The sequence below is a fragment of the Mobula hypostoma genome, chromosome 12, assembly GCF_963921235.1.
Source record: "Mobula hypostoma chromosome 12, sMobHyp1.1, whole genome shotgun sequence".
NCBI lineage: Eukaryota > Metazoa > Chordata > Chondrichthyes > Myliobatiformes > Myliobatidae > Mobula > Mobula hypostoma.
The window spans coordinates 59,196,630-59,208,895 of NC_086108.1; the positions used below are offsets into that span (position 1 = coordinate 59,196,630).

The window sequence follows — 12,266 nt, forward strand, 5'->3', positions numbered from 1 at the left end:
GTGTGTGCATGCCTGTGGACTGCTGAGGGATTGTCCTTGCCAACCGCATCTACATCCATGTACAGGACATGTCAGAGACTGGGCTACTTCTTTTGGAGTGACTGTATGTTTCTTGCTATCTTATATGTGCTTGGTGCTATGTATGAATATTGATACTGCATTTTGCACCTTGGCCCTGAGGAACACCACATGAACATTTCAAGCATACATGAATATCCATGAATGAAGGCTAATGAAATTTGGCACTTTGGTTCCTCTGGGGCCAAAGTGCAAAACACAGTACCAACTGGCATACACAGCACAAGGCACATAGAGCACATACAAGATAAGCATAGAGTCACACAAAAAAGTAACATAGCCCAAGTCTCTCGTCTATGAATATTGTGGGCAAGATCAAGTCTGCAGCAGTCTGCAGACAAACACATTCCAGTATGTCTTCCATTGAGTGAACACTGGAGGGGAGCTCTGATGCTAGCAAGATCGCTGCGACACACCACTTCCGGACACCGACTCTGATGCCTCTCTCCTGATTGGCTGCAAACAGGTGACACAGCAGTCTGAGGCCTAATCTGCTCTATAACAGAGCCATACAGCTCCCCTGCCGTCCGTCCTGCCAATAAACCAGTACTAAAACCTCCTCTGGCTGATAGACTGCACACCACCTTTGCGCGCTGACTCAGATGCCTCTCTGTAGAAGGCAGCAACATGGTCTGCACCAAATCCACCTCCTCCAGCTCCTCCACCAACAAGCAACATGTTGACGGGATAGACCCATAGTACTTGAAGTGTTTAAAGTCCAGCAAAGTCATGAGATTGTAATAAAGTTTAAAAATGACAATAACAGCTTTGGTTGACCCCATAGAAGCTGCTGTGCCTGAGCGTGCCTCCATCTTAGTGGAATCAAGTCTATAATATTCCATTTTTTATAATCTATGATGAATATGATCCATTGTATCTTCTGTTAGCCAATTCTATATAAATAGTAGAGTCGAGTAGTTAGCCATTCTTTTGAGCCTTGATATTGTGCAGTAACTGGTACTAATTAATAATGACCTATTCAAAACTGCATATAAAATAACCTAACCACTGGTTTGATTAACCATGTATTGTCCCAAAAAACTTGCTTTTTTGTTTTGAATGAATTTGTTTATTCTATTTTCTTCCATTTCTCAAAACAAAACACAAGTTTTATCAAACATTATTGCCATATGGTTCAGTTTACTTCCCTCAAAATTTATTTCAGTGTGAAATAATTATCATTGGCTTACACCAGAAAGGTTTTCCTCAACAAAATATATTCATAGTAAGTTTATTCTTTATAAGTTCTATGAAAATACATTAATTTCTTGCTATAAAAATGTATTCTGATGAAAGATCATTGATCTGAAATGTTAAATCTGATTCTCAGCTCTAATAATTTACAGAATTTTTATTTTTATTTCAGATTTATGGCATCTGTAGCTATTTTTAGTTTTGTGTTTTAATTAACTTCATTTTTCTGTTTCAATTATTTTATTCAATGCAAGTTGTCATTATAAATTTTGCTACGCATTAATGTCACTCTGAGTGACACTTCAGGGAACAACGACATAAGGGGACAAAAGCTGATTTACTGATTTTAATGGTGTTCAAATAACATTATGGATGAATCCCAAAGCAGCTTGTCAAAGTCATCAAAAACTTCAAGATCATCAGTAGTGAGCTTAATAAACAGTGCTGTTGCATTTCTGAATATAACATCATACTAAAACCAACATTACTGTGCTCCTGAGTCATAAAGAGACATAAAACAGCATAAGCAACACAATTCCATCTGCTGAGGACTGCTGTTACTGAGTGAAAGAATGAAGTGATAATTTGAATGGGGTTTTGTTTGTAGAGTGGTCGTGGAAGGGTGTGCCCATGGGATCAGAGTCACCCGGGCAAGTTGGCAAAAAATAGTCCCTGCGGAACAGTTAGTTTTTGTACAGGGGTCACAGATATCCTAGGTGAATTTAAGTATACTGGAAAGAAATTTGTTAATTTTATTCATTGAAAGACATTGAAAATGAACAGAAAATTAGGAGACACTTTCTAGTTGATGTTGAGAAAGATGGAAGGCCTTTAGTTGTTAATGAGTGATTCAACTCTAGAGATAGCTAGGCAAAGTTTTATTTCCTAGATGTCAATACTTAAAATATCTAAATATTGTGATGTTCTCCATATTAAAAATGGAGATCCAAGAGTGATAATCTAAGAACTCAGTGAAATTGTGCCTTAAAACTAAGCTCGGGGACAACAAAATGGCAACCATTTTTAGAAAAACAGCTTGCTTAAAAGCTGGAAAAAAACTGTTTGGATGGTAAAATTATGATGAGAATTAATCAAGTTTAAGGAATTCAGAGAAAGACAAACAATGCAAAAATCTGTTGAATGTTGTGCAGAGAAAAGGTAATACAAAATTAATATAAAATTATTTAAATTTTTACTGAAAAGTAATCGTGAATACACTTGAAATAGAAAAATATTACATAACTCTGGAGAATTTCATTTACACCTGTTTTGTTAATTTTTGAAAGACTTTTTAAGCAAAGCATGGTGGTTTTAAGATTCTGCAAAGAATGGAAATCCAAGATCCAGGCCTCAAAATTGGGCCTCCTTTGAGTCTATTAAATGATGATGATGTCAGCTCAGGCCTGAGAGGCCAGCGTTGGGCATTTTCATGCCTTACAAGGCGCGGATCGGAAGGCTGTGTGGGGCGCCACTCCTCACACAGGCATTTTGCAGTATTTTCCTTTATTTTACGAAGTTGAGTTGTGACTTCAAACTCAACCCGGCACAGATGGAAAGCATACTCGGGAGCGGCCCGACGTGATTCGAACCCGGGAACCTCCGTTCTGGAGTCCAGCGCTGATGTCACTGCGCCACATTAAGGCTCCAATCAGAGGGCAGGATGGTGGGCAAGGACAAGCACAATATATCCTTCATTTTGCATATGCCCAAGGCCCCTGCTGGAATATTGATTTTTCCTAACAGAAAGAATTCTAGAGATCACCAGCTAAATCCTTATTTCAAAACAGCTGCAATATTCATTTAGGCTTTTGTCGGCAATTTAATAGATGTCTTTCTTCCATACAACAGCACAAGTTGTCCACATAAAATATAGTAAACACAAGAGATTCTGTGGATGCTGGAAATCCAGAGCAACACATACAAAATGCTGGAGAAACTCAGCAGCTCAGGCAGCATCCATGAAAAGGAATAAACAGTTGACATTTCAGGCTGAGACCCTTCTTCAGGACTGGGAAAAAGGGGGGAAGAAGTGAGAATAAGAATGGCAAGGGTAGGGGAAGGAATACAAACTAGTTGATGATAGGAGAAGCCAGGTGAGTGGGGGAGGGGGGAATGAAGTGAGAAGTTGGGAGATGACAGGTGGAGAAGGTAAAGGGCTGAAGAAAGAATCTGAAGGGAGAGGAGAGTGGGCAATGGGAGAAAGGGAGGAGTGGGGGGGGGCTTCACCAGAGGGAGGTGACAGGTAGGTGAGAAGAAGAGGTAAGAATGGACCCAGGGTGGGGAATGGAAGAAGAGGGAAGAGGAGGGGAAAAATTACCATGTCAGATAAATTGATGTTCATGCTATCAGGTTGGAGGCTGTCCAGATGGAGTATGAAACATTACTCCTCCAGCCAGAGAATGGCCTTATTGTGGCAGTAGAGGAGATCCTGGATGGACATATTGGAATGGGAATGAGGATTGGATTTAAAATAATTGGCCATTGGGAAATCCTGCTTGTTGTGGATGGAGCAAAGTTGTTCACCAAAGCAATATCCCAATCTATGCCAGGTCTCACCAATGTCGAGGAGGTTGCATTGAAAACGTTCAATATAGTAGATGACCCCCAACAGACTTGCGGGTGAAGTGTTACCTCACCAGGAAGGTCTGTTTGGCTCTTCATGGAGTTGAGGGAGAAGATGAATGGGCAGGCGTAGCTCTTCTGCTTACAGGGGTAAGTGCCAGGAGGGAGAATAGCGGAGAGGGATGAATGGACAAGGAATCATGGAGAAAGAAATCCTTGTGGAGACCGGGTGGGTTGGAGGTAAAGATCTGTTTGGTGGTAGGATCTCAATGAAGATAGCGAAAGTTGCGCAGAATGATGTGCTGGATGCAGTGACTCATGGAGTGAGAGGACAGAACAAGAGGAACTCTAACCCTGTTAAGGTAGCAGGATGATGGGGTGAGGGTGGATGGATGGGAAATGGAGGAGATGTGGGTGAGGGCAACATCAACAGTGAGGGAAAAGAAACCCTGTTCTTTGAAGAAGGAGGATGTCTCTAATGTTCTGGGAAGGAAAGCTTCCTCCTGGGAATAGATGTGGCAGAGACAAAGGAACTGAGAAAAGGGAATGGCTGTTTTATAGATGATAGGGCAGGAAGTATAGTCAAGATAGCTGTGAGAGGCAGTAGGTATATAAAAGGTATCAGTAGACAGTTTGTTCCCAGAGACAGAAAGAGAGAGATTGAGAAAGTGAAGAGATGTGTCAGAAATGGACCAAGTGAACCAAAATGCATGGCCGTGCATTTTCCAACAGTATAAACCACTCAACCACTCCCCTGCCAAAGTAGTTTAAATTCCTCCCCAACAGCTCTAACAAATGTGCCCACGAGAATATTGATACCCCTTGGGGTTCAGGTGCAACCTGTCACTTTTGAACAGGTCATACGTCCCCCAGAAGAGATCACAATGATCCAATAATCTGAAGTCCTGTCCCCTTCACCAGCTTCTCAGACACACATTTATCTTCTAAATCATCCTGTTTCTCCCCTTACTGCCACGTGGCACAGGCAGCAATCCAGAAATTACTACCCATGAGGTCCTGCTTCTCAGCTTTCTATCTAGCTCTCTAAAATCTCTTTTCAGGATCTCTTTGCTTTACTTTCCTTGGTCATTGGTACCAATCTGTACCAAGACATCTGGCTGCTCTTCCTCCCTCTCCAAAATGTTGTGGATGCGATCTGAGACATCCCTGACCCCAGCACCTGGGAGGCAATATACCATCCATGTGTCCAGCTCATATCCACAGAATTTCCGGTCTGCTCCCCTCACTATCCCTATCGCTCACTTCTTCTCTCTCTTTCCCTTCTGCACCACAGACCCTTGCTTGGTGCCTGTAACCCGGTCGCTATGGCGTTCCCCCGGGAGGTCATCCAAAGTAGTATACTTATTTTTGTGGGGAATGGCCACAGATATGCTCTGCTCTAACTGCCTATTTATATTTTCATTTCTCCAGATGGTCAACCAGCTACTCGCCTCCTGCAGCTTTGGGGTGACTACTTCCTTGTAACTCTGATCGATTATCTCCTCACTCTCCCGTACAAGCTGAAGGTCATCCAGCTGCTGCTCCAGATCCCTAACATAGTCTTCACAGAGCTGCAGCCGGATGCACTTCACGCAGATGTAGTTCCCTGAGAGACTCTGGGTCTCCCAGGACTCCAGCATCTGACATGAAGAATACACAAGCGCCATTTACTATACCAGGCACAGTAAGAGAAACACAAAAAGAAAACCTTACCAAAACCTTACCCAGAGCCAACGCCTCTTCTGACCCAAAGGATCCTTTGAGCCAAAGCCTGACATTTCTATTTTCGCCACTGGCCTACTCCTGACAATAGCTGCTCTGCTTGTCCCTCCTGTACTTTTATTTAGTTTGCAGTGCTCTAAAGCCTCTGCAATGGCCAAAAGCCCATGAAGGCCTCTTTTTAAACAAACATTGCCAACCAGTGAGAAAGCTCTTCGCAGTGCTCTGCTCCCACCACTGATAGGGTTGCATGAATCAGCACCATTGCAGTTGTCAATGTAGTGCAGAAAGAGATTAGGAGCATTATCAATGACTGTTCCCAGGAGCAAACAATAGGCAGACCTAGATGGGGCCCATGCAGATGCCCATGGCTGCACATTAGGTTTGGAACAAGTTGGAGGAGAATATTGTAATAATACTATTCCATAAAATTACAATGGAGCTGTAATGCCATGCTTCAAAACACAAACTGGAGTTTTCAGAAAGTTAATATTAGCATCTATTCACTGCTCTGAGCAACCTTGAAGAAAAATCATATGGATTGTGAAAACAAAGTAATTGTCTGTGATTACTTTATGAAAAACATTGGTTTGACAAACAGTCCAGAGTTATTTGATCATATACTAAATGCTCCTTTCATTTCTTAGATGTGTTTTTTTAAGGTTGACAACAAGGGAAGTGGGTATATTAGATGACCGAATGGGGGAGTGTGGATGGTTGGAATCAGGAGGTTATGTGACAACATCATCCGATATATGTCTAAACAGAGCTGACAATCCTATCAGAGTGGAGTTAGGCTAACAATCAAAAAGCAATCCTGGTGCATTCTTCGCAATAATCCTGCTTCAGGTCTGAAGATTCTGGCTGAACACACAGAGGAAAGTTGCCTGAAATTGTTGGCACTTAATATCTTAAATAGTGGTTACAGGGCAAGGCAAGCCACTTTGACCTCAGTCATTCAGGCGATGTTTGTTCATGATCTAATTCAGAGGCTGAGTTCCAGTTTTGTTATTGACTAGTTCAATGAAATATCAAACAGAGCATCTACAAAACTGTTCCTGTTGCACAACCTCAGTCGCACAATAGAAGTCCACAAAATGACACAAGAAACGTGCTCACTTTCCAAATCTTTGGAGCCATTTATCAACAAAAGCAGATAGTAATTAAATATTCACATTGCTTCAGTGTGCCTGCGTAACTTTTAACTGTATGAGAAAAAGGATACTTGAAGATCAAGACTTTAAACCTCACATAAAGTTCATAGTCCACCTTGTTCCACACCTCCAAACATGTAGAATTTAGAAACATGAATACCAACAGCAGGCATCTGAAAGCAGTAGAGAAGTGCCACCAACACCATCTCCATAAATTCACTGAAATTAGTATTAGTGAACAAATGTTGGCATATTCTCATTCTGCTGCTCTAATGTGTGGGAAACATGCTCTGCAATGAACTTCCAAAACAGACCTTATTCTCTGAGCTCTGTAATGGCAAGGGTTTACCTGGAGGACAGAGAAATCATTTCAAGGATATTCTCAGAATTTCTTTAAAAATTATAACTTGCACGCACATAGACTTGTATGAATTTCTGGCCTGATTACCACGGAGGCGTACAGGAAGATGCTAAATGTCTGAGTCACTTTGCTAGGAACACACAAAACAGCAGAAGTATTGCACCACCTTCCAGACTACTAAACATTTGTCCCTTTAAGCAGCTGTTGATGTATCTGTGACAGAAGTCCACCAATCACACAGCAGCCTCACCAGCCATCTCACAACTCACAAGCCTGAAGCAAGTCAATTAGCAAACCAATAGGTAGACAATTACCAAAATGCTTAGAATCAATATGGTATAGAAGGTGCTCTTTCAACCCAAACAGCTTTCTCTAAGAGCAATCAACTTAATCGCATTCTCCAGGTTTTTTTTAATCAAGTCCCTACATCTTTTTTCTTCAAGTTCTTACTAAATTTGTTTCTGAAATCCACAACTATTAACTTCTTAGGCAGTGAATTCATCATCATAACTATTTGCTGCATGGAAAGGGATTTTCTTCATTTCACCTTTGTTTTTGTTTGCCACCATCTTAAAATTACAGGTCCACAATCCCTTATCCGAAATCCTTGGGACCAGTTGCATTTCGGAATTCAGAATATTTTGGATCTCAGACCCTCCCCCCCCATACCAAAAAGCACGTATGCTCAAGTCCCTTATTTAACCTGTCTCAGTGCGGTGAACTTTAAGACCCAGCGGCACACCAAACCTACGCACATCCTCCCGTATACTTTAAATCATCTCTAGATTACTTATAATACCTAATACAATGTAAATGCTATGTAAATAGTTGTTATACTGTATTGTTTAGGGAATAATGACAAGGAGAAATATTATTTCCAACAAAAACATACAATAAAACATAAAAATATACAGCTTCAAACGAACCGAATCAAACACATGGTAAATGACTTATTGGAATAAATGTAGAACGTCACTGTCACTGTCACTATAAAACTTCAGTAACTTGTCTTTCTGTTTATTTAAATCATATACAGTGGTAGTTCCAACACTATTTTCTTCAGTAAGACGCCACACAGACACACCACAATCAAGCTTCTGCAATAACTCCACTTTCTGCATTATTGATAGAGAAGATTCCTGATCTTTTTCTCATTGTTACCCATAGGGGTATCTGCAGCTCTTTTTGACATTTTCACAGTGAAATTAAACACAAAGTCAACAGTGAACACAAAATATCAGCGAACAGCAAATGCACGTGTAACCAGTACGAGCGCTGAGCCACAACTGACGTCTGGTGGCCTCTGTTAGTGCTGCCATGTCACACCCAAGTGATGTCAGCTGTTGGCGAAAAAAATCTTTGGTTTTCAGAGCTTTCTGGATTTCAGAATTTCTGATAAAGGAATGTGCACCTGTACTTCTTCTCATATTACCAATGAAAACAATTCTTCCTTATCCATTTGGTCCAGGTCCTTCATGATTTTGAACTGCTCTATCAAGTCACCTCCACACTAATCTGCCCTAGGGAGAACAATCCTAGTTTCTCTAGTTTATGCACATATTCCTTGCTTCACTTTCCTTGCATGACTAGAAGGATTAAAAGGCATATACAATGGTATGCAAAAGTTTGGTCATCCCGGTTAAAATTTCTGTTACTGTGAATAGCTAAGTGACTAAAAGATGAACTGATTTCTAAAAGGCATAAAGTTAAAGATGACACATTTCTTTAATATTTTAAGCAAGAATACTTCTTTATTTCCATCTTTTACAGTTTCAAAATAACAAAAAAGGAAAAGGGCCCGAAGCAAAAGTTTGGGCACCCTGAATGGCAGTACTTAGTAACACCCCCTTTGCAAGTATCACAGTCTGTAAGCGCTTTCTGTAGCCAGCTAAGGGTCTTTCAATTCTTGTTTGGGGGATTTTTGCCCATTCTTCCTTGCAAAAGGCTTCTAGTTCTGTGAGATTCTTGGGTTGTCTTGCATGCACTGCTCTTTTGAGGTCTATCCACAGATTCTTGATGGTGTTTAGGTCGGGGGACTGTGAGGGCCATGGCAAAACCTTCAGCTTGCATCTCTTGAGGTAGTCCATTGTGGATTTTGTAGTGGGTTTAGGATCATTATCCTGTTGCAGAAGCCATCCTCTTCTTATCTTCAGCTTTTTTTTTACAGACGGTATGATATTTGCTTCCAGAATTTGCTGGTATTTAATTGAATTCATTCTTCCCTCTACCAGTGAAATGTTCCCTGTGCCACTGGCTGCAACACAAGCCCAAAGCATGATCGATCCACCCCCATGCTTAACAGTTGGAGAGGTGTTCTTTTCATGAAATTCTGCACCCTTTTCTCTCCAAACATACTTTTTGCTTATTGCAGCCAAAAGTTCTATTTTAACTTTATCAGTCCACAGGACTTGTTTCCAAAACGCATCAGGCTTGTTTAGATGTTCCTTTGCAAACTTCTGATGCTGAATTTTGTGGTGAGGACGCAGGAAAGGTTTTCTTCTGATGACTCTTCCATGAAGGTCATATTTGTGCAGGTATCGCTGCACAGTAGAACAGTGCACCACCACTCCAGAGTCTGCTAAACCTTCCTGAAGGTTTTTTGCAGTCAAACGAGGGTTTTGATTTGTCTTTCTAGCAATCCTACGAGCAGTTCTCTTGGAAAGTTTTCTTGGTCTTCCAGGCCTCAACTTGACCTCCACCATTGCTGTTAACTGCCATTTCTTAATTACATTATGAACTGAGGAAACGGCTACCTGAAAACACTTTGCTATCTTCTTATAGCCTTCTCCTGCTTTGTGGGCATCATTTATTTTATTTTCAGAGTGCTAGGCAGCTGCTTAAAGGAGCCCATGGCTGCTGGTTTTTGGGACAAGGTTTGAGGAGTCAGGGTATTTATAAAGCTTTGAAATTTGCATCACCTGGCCTTTCCTAACAATGATTGTGAACAAGCCATAGCCCTAACAAGTTAATTAAGGTCTCAGACCTTGGTAAAAGTTATCTGAGAGATCAAATCTCTTGGGGTGTCCAAACTTTTGCATGGTGCTCCTTTCCTTTTATTCACTTTAAAATTGTGCAAAACAAAAATAATACGCTAATCTTGCTTAAAATGTTGAAAAGAATGTTTCATCTTTAACTTTATGACTTTTGGAGATCAGTTCATCTTGTCCTCACCTAACTATTCACAGTAACAGAAATTTTAACCAGGGATGCCCACGCTTTTGCATGCCACTGTAGATTATAACAGTGGGTAACCTACCAATTTCTTTAGGGCTTATTCATGCTGTTAGTCCAAATGCTGGCACATCATTTGGTTCATTTCGCAATAATACTGAACTTACATCAAAATAAAGTATTCTTTGCTGGAAAGGTTACCTGTATTTCAAACAAGACAATTCTACAAACTTCAGTACATTGTACAGTTATGCACCATCAGTCAAAATTTTAATCCTAGATAGACATAAAAGAAAAAAAACTACATTCATTAATGGAAGGTAAATGTGGTACTTGTCCATTTATCCATTAAAGGTAGTAGATGATTGAATGAAGAACACTGCAGATTACATGGGAAACTGTGCTGAGGCTTCATTATCTTTATTAGAGCAAGCTGCCAGTTTTATTTGCCCTGTTGTTGACAGCTCCGAAAGAAATTTCTCAGTTCCTAGCCAGCAAGAATCAAACCAAAACTTTTACCTTTTACAGGGGAGATGATTTAAAGCAGGAAATAGTGCTTGAAGCCATCCCACAGATTAGATGGAGTTGCAGGTGGCTGATCAAAACAGGAGTCAAACCCTTTTTCTCTGAAGCAGTACCTGGACAAGGTGGAAAGGAAGAGAGATGTGCTGAGCACAAAACCCTCTAAGCATACCATTAATCACCAGTGGCAGAAAGTCATTGTGAAAGTCAATCCAGAAATCAGTACTGGAAGACCTGAAGTCAATGGAGTTAGAAGTTTAATGATCCATCCAAGTATAGAAAGTCAGTGTTACATCTTTTCCCTTTCTTCCAAATGAACCTCCACAGTAAACAATATCTGCCAATGGATGCCATTCTATACCAATCAAGACTCTTTCATCTTTCATATAGTCCACCACCCCACCCACGCTATTGTTGTAAGGTAGGTAGCTAATTTGATTGAGTTTCCACATGAACTTGGTGAGTTTATGACTTCTAATTTCTGTATACAAGCTTAAATAGTAAAATTCCCCAACATAAGCATTCGTCTCTGTCCCTCAGAGTTGATTTTGCTGTGCCCATGCATCATGGAACATTGCTTTCTTTACTGCAGTAATTGACTCCAGGCACGGCTGGTTAAGTGGCAGTAATAAATGCTCTGTGGCAGCTTCCTGATTTAACATGATATGAAATGAATTTCTCAGCAAACACGAATGGGAAAAAATAAAACCATCTCTAACACTAACATCAAAACTTGATTCTATGGAAAGGTTTCAGAGGATTTGGTGAAATTGTTTCCTCTTGGCTAGTATCTAGAATAAGAGCTCCTGGTCTCCTGATTACTTTTGTGAAGAAGGCAAGTTCCAAGCCTCCTTTTTAAATAGTACTGTAATCCTTCTCAAAACCCCGGAAAGATTACAATTTCAATGTCTTCACTGCCCTGGCCCTGTATTGTGTGTGTTTTGGTCAGGTTGAGAAATATCCCGCAGTGTTTTTCAAAATGACTACATTTTACTTCAATTTGTTGCATGGTGAGGATCATATCCATTGTATTTCTTGATGAAGGTGACCAATGACTATCAGAACCAAGTAACTGATCATTCCTCTCAGTTGATAGTTATATAATATTGATCAATAAAAACTAACACTATGTTTAACTGCATTGCAATCATATCATCAACTCAAAATAATTGTGTATTTAATATTTCAGTAGTATTTGAGTAATATTTTAAATATATTGTTGGATTTAGCATTCTTGTCATTTAAATAATTCATTACATGTTATATGTAAACTAAGTGATTTGCATACACATGATGCTACCACGTGATATGAGTGTGCCTCGCTTAAAGTAAAACACGAACTAAGACTTGCATCTCTCAGTTGTCTTGTTTTTCCTTTTGAATTATTTTTATGTTTTGGAGTTACAGAACATAACAATTGGCTATAAATTATTTCAGCCATCTTGATACAAAAATATGTATTCTCCAAAAGCATTTTTTCCTTTTTGTGCAAATTTTTTGCATTG

The 12,266-nt window shown here is 40.2% G+C and overlaps 1 protein-coding gene across 2 annotated transcripts in view; it reads right to left on the reverse strand.

The window, feature by feature from the left end:
- Positions 1-12,266, reverse strand: part of negr1 (neuronal growth regulator 1) — a 540,105-nt gene that overhangs the window by 300,915 nt on the left and 226,924 nt on the right. The window lies entirely within an intron of this gene.